The sequence below is a fragment of the Myodes glareolus genome, chromosome 9 (assembly GCF_982192425.1).
Source record: "Myodes glareolus chromosome 9, mMyoGla1.1, whole genome shotgun sequence".
Taxonomy (NCBI): domain Eukaryota; kingdom Metazoa; phylum Chordata; class Mammalia; order Rodentia; family Cricetidae; genus Myodes; species Myodes glareolus.
This window is the reverse complement of record NC_142034.1, coordinates 91,087,757-91,092,730: the sequence shown is the minus strand read 5'-3', so window position 1 is coordinate 91,092,730 and position 4,974 is coordinate 91,087,757. Positions and strand designations below refer to the sequence as shown.

Genomic DNA, 4,974 nt, shown 5'->3' with positions numbered 1-4,974 from the left:
AAAGACCTCCACGCCATTTCATGCTCATGAGAACGCCAGGGCTGAGGCAGTAGCTCAGAGGTAGAGGGGAAGCCACCACCCCACATTGAACGTCAGCACAGAGCTTAGTGACATTCAGAACGCTCCCCCAAAGGTACACAGTCCAGGCTTCTTCCTGCTTCCACTTACTGCTGCACCCCACCTTTTGTTTGTTTGACTCCGAGGTCACCCAGACCCAAGTCAATTACACCAGCTTCTGAGAGCCTGTTTTCACACGCGTCAGGCGGGGCTGCAACCCTATTGCATGGTCATGGTGGGTAGTCTGGGCGAGGAAGGCATGAGTGAACACACCGTCTGTGGGGAGCAGCCACTGCTATTTCAATGTCTTGGTTTTGTTTCCTGTCCCTCTGATAAAGTCATCCAACAAAAGCAACTGAAGGGAGAAAGGGTGTGTTGAGCTCTCACGGTTCCAGGTTCCAGTCCACTGTAGCAAGGAGGTAACAGTTGCGGGGCCCCGAGGGAGCTGGCCACAGGGCAAGCCCAGTCAAGGAGCAGGGTACGACAAACTCATGCTTGCTCGTGCACAGCTTGCTTTCTCCATGATTTTCAATGCAGGATCCCAGTCCGGGGAATAGTCCTGCCCACAGTCAAGATGAATCTTCTCACATCAATTAATGCAATCAAGACAATCCCTCATAGGTAAGCCCAAAGGCCTCAAAGATGGTTCTAGATTCCGGCAAGTTGATGACTAACACCAATTATGGCATTCTACCAGCCTCTCAGGTTACGAAAGACCAAGACATCACCAGCAGCACCTCAGGTAGAGTGACAGTCTGAGATGCAGGAATGCCAAAGGAACACAGGAGAAGAGGAGGAATGGCCCCCGGGACGGAGGATACAGTCTCTCTTTGCTTGCCATTGGCAGTGGGATGGAAAGGTGAAATGGGTCCTTTGGGGTCACAGACACAGACTCACATCTTGCTATTACTTTTTCCATGTTCCTAGACTTGGGAAATTTTCGTTTTAAAATTATCACTTATCTATCTATCTGTCTGTCTGTCTGTCTACCTATCTACCTATAATCTATCATCTCTCTATTTTTCTATCTATCCACCTACCTACCTTTCTATCTATATCTATATTCTACCTATATCTTTCTACCTATATCTATCTATATGTCTACAATCTATCTGTCTGTCTGTATGTCTATCTGTCTAACATCTATTTTTCTATATGTCTAGCATCTGTCTGTCTATCTATCATCTATCTATTTTTCTGTCTACCATCTATCATCTATCTATCTATCACCTATCTACCCACCTATCATCTGTCTGTCTGTCTATCTATCTATCTATCTATCTATCCATCCATCTATCTCATGTGGTGGGGCGTATGCATGTCACATCATTTATGTGGAGAGGTCAGAGGACAATTTTTTGGGAGTCAGTTCTCTCCTTCTACCAAGCAGGTTCTGGAAATCAAACGCAGGTCTAGTCTTGACAACAAGCCCCTTTTCTCACTGAGCCATCTCTCTGACCCCCTTAGTGTTTTAGAGTCTGCAGATAGAATGCATGCCGGTGGCTGCTTCACAAGCCCCTGATTGGGAGGGTGGACTGAACAGTTGGCCAGGGCCTGACTCAGCACAGGAACCGACTACAGAATCAACACATCGATGAGCACTTAAAGATCAGACCCTGGTAACTCACCTTGCCCAGCGAGGTATATATGACCCTAAATGGCTCTCAACTGGGGAGACAAGGAGGGAGCATGTAATAGACACTGTGCATTGCCCTCTGAGCTTCCTAGTGGGCTGATTCCGAAGCGGGACTAGATTACAATCTCTTCGTCACCCAAAAGTCCATGAGACAAACAGTATTTCCTCCTGGTTCAAAAATTCCTGCCGTGCTGATGGGTACAAAGAAATGGGAGAAGTTAATCCCCACCATGCATGTCACAGCTAATGAACGAATAGTAAGGTCCAGGTCTGCTTCCTTGCAGCGTCAGACCTCCCTGCTTTTCACGGCTGCTGATGACAGGATGGCATGCTGGGATGTATGCCCAGTCTGTATGTGCCCATGAGAGCATGGTCTTCCAGCTGTGTCCCCACGTGGGAAATTCTATTTCACAACCAAGTGGACCTGAACTGATGACCAGGCCTATTACAGCAACTACTGTGTGTGGGGGGGGATGATCTGAATAATTTCTGATAGAACAGGAGGTGAGGTGGCAGCAAGCAGAACCTCCCACCATCTCTGGTTGTATGAAAGTGACATTGGATCAAAAATAGCAACATCACATGATACACACACACACACACACACACCCCAGCTCCCAAGGTTTGCTCAGTGTTCTTTTTAATACCCATCATCCTTGAGGCCTCTTCCTGGGCACTGACCCCTATGATTTGCTGAGGCTGGCATGCTACTGATGCAACCTTCGTGGATGAACACACTCACTAGGTAGCAGAGACAACTGGTCGACCTCAGTTGTGGTTGGTGGAGCTACCTAGGAGTGGCACTATGCCTGCTGTAGCTGCACTCCATGTGACTGGTATCAACCATGAGAGTTCACCTCATGTGAGAGTTTATTGTGTGTTTCTCCTTGCCTGGGTCACAGTGCCCAAGACATGGCCAATTCTGGCAGACTTTGAATGAAGTCAGGCACAGTAGCTTTCTGAGAACAGCTCAGGTGCTGTGTTCTAGAGGGTCTCACACACGGTTGCTGACATCACTGGGCTGAGATTCTGAGTACTTTGTGAACAAGACATCCCCATGTTCACTGTACCAGGTCTTGAAAATTTTATAGCCAGTCCTTTTCCTAGGGTCTGGCCACAGGCCATGTGCCTTGATGATTCTGTTCCTCTGGGGTCTATCATGATCATGGGAAGCCCCCTTTTTCATCCTTGAGTTCACTTCCTTCCATACAAGCCAATTCTTCACATTTCCAAACCTAAGACTTTGGAAACAGTAGAGTGTTCCCTTTCCGAAGGCCAAGCAACTCTAGTCTCCTGGGGCACAAGGCTCTCTCTCTCCTTGAAGTGGAGGAAGAAAGCAAACCCTCTTCCCCTTCCAGGCTGGTTCCTCTGTTCTGCAGAGTGTTTGCCTCACCAGAGAACACAGCTACCCTCTGTGCTCACAGGCTTGTCCTCTGGTGGAAGCAGTGACAGAGGGACTGGGTGGGGACAAGGAATCCTACTGACTACTTCACATTGCCCTCATCCCTTAAGCAAGGCGGTCCAAGCATTCACACAGCATTTTCATGGATCGGTTGCTTACATCACCCACAATCTACCCAGTGGATCGCCACCTCCCTAATGCTGCAACCCTTTACTACAGCTCCCCATGTTGTGGTGACCCCAACTGTAGAATTATTTCCGTTGAGACGTCATAACTGTAATTGCGCTACAGTTGTGAATCACAATGTAAATATTTTTGGAGATAGAGGTTTGTGGGTTGCAACCCACAGGTTGAGAACCACTGATAGGAGAAGCTGCTAAAGCCTTGTATAAATACCAAATGTCTTACGTAAAGTGCTTGGGCATCCAAGAATGTTGGTATTTATGAGTGTCCTGCAACCATTCCCTGAAGACTGAGAAAGACCATCAAGGGCAGAGTGGTCCTGTGACCTGCTAAGGGTAGCACTGTCTCCAAGTTTCCCGTTCTCTGTAAAGTGTCTGTGAACCTGACCAAACAGGGAGGGAACATGGGTGTGAGGGTTGAGTGACTGGTGACGTCATTCTCCCCCCTCTAGATAAAAAGACTTGACTGTGCTTAAGGCTGGAGAATGTTGAGTGTTTACCAATCGACGCTCAGCACATACAGCTGGAGACCTGTCCCTTCCGTGTCTCCAGTCTCTCTCTCTCCCCTCCCCCTCCCCCTTTTCTCCTGTGTGACAGTCTCACCACACAGCCTGACTAGCCTCCACCTTTGATGGAGGAGGGTTATCTGTCTAAGTGTTACTTTCATTAGTTAATAAAGAGACTGCCTTGGCTCTTTGATAGAACAGAAAATTAGGTAGGCGGAGTAAACAGAACAGAATGCTGGGAAGAAGGCAATGAAGCAGATGCCATGGAACCAGCCGCCAGGTCAGACATGCTGAATCTTTCCCAGTAAGCCACGACCTCGTGGTGGCATACAGATTATTAGAAATGAGTTGAATCAGTATGTAAGAGCTAGCCAATAAGAGGCTGGAGGTAATGGGCCAGGTAGTGTTTAATTACAGTTTCCGTGTAATTATTTCAGGGGTAAGCTAGTCGGGAGCTGGACTGTGGGAACGCAGCTCACTGCTTCTTCTACACACCTCCATCCTCCTGCCTCAGCCTCCCCGGTGTGAGAAGACCCATACACGATTCAAGAACGCAGTCACAGAGGGAGCTGTGGAGACTCCAGAGCTGTAATGGGGCCCATGGATGCCAACTGAAGTCCCAGTCACTTCTGAGCCAGGACGCTGACACAGCCCCACTGTAGGCTTGCCTTCTCTGCAGGTGGGAAATGTGGGAGACAGCGAGCTGCTTGGAGGATGGCTTCCATTCCCAAGCTGTGGTCTGGCCACTCATGTTTTTTAAAATGAAAAATTAAATCTTGGCTCTGGCTCAAGAGCCGAGGAAGCAGCATTTTGTTCTTGAATCCCTGCCCAACTTCCCCCCCCCAAGAAGGGGGGTGTTCTGTACCGGGAGGGATAGGGTAAGATCAGCTGCCAAGGAGCAGATCGGATGCCCTGCAGCCCTTGACCCTGAGTTACGGCTGCGGGTAGAGAGCTGAGTGGCTCTCTTGGCCTTGATGAATGGGGAAGGCCTTGACATTTCAGAGTCTTCCCAAAAGTTGATCCAGACAGGAAGGTGCTGTGTGACCGAGGAACCTGTCCAGATGAGAGCTAGTTCCGAGGCCAGGGCTCAGTAGCTAGACTATCCCATAGGGTTTTGAGGGAGGCTTCTCTGGCAAGCTCCCTTCTTTTGTCTTCTGCCTCATCCTGGACAGGCAACCAGCAGCCGACATG

General features: G+C 48.9%; 1 long non-coding RNA gene across 1 annotated transcript; it reads left to right on the top strand.

The window, feature by feature from the left end:
- The first annotated feature begins 591 nt into the window (after positions 1–591).
- On the top strand, positions 592–4,581 carry LOC146892870 (uncharacterized). Its single transcript, XR_015003401.2, has 3 exons — positions 592–678; positions 755–916; positions 4,221–4,581. It is a non-coding gene; the product is annotated as an uncharacterized LOC146892870 (long non-coding RNA).
- The last annotated feature ends 393 nt before the right edge of the window (positions 4,582–4,974 follow it).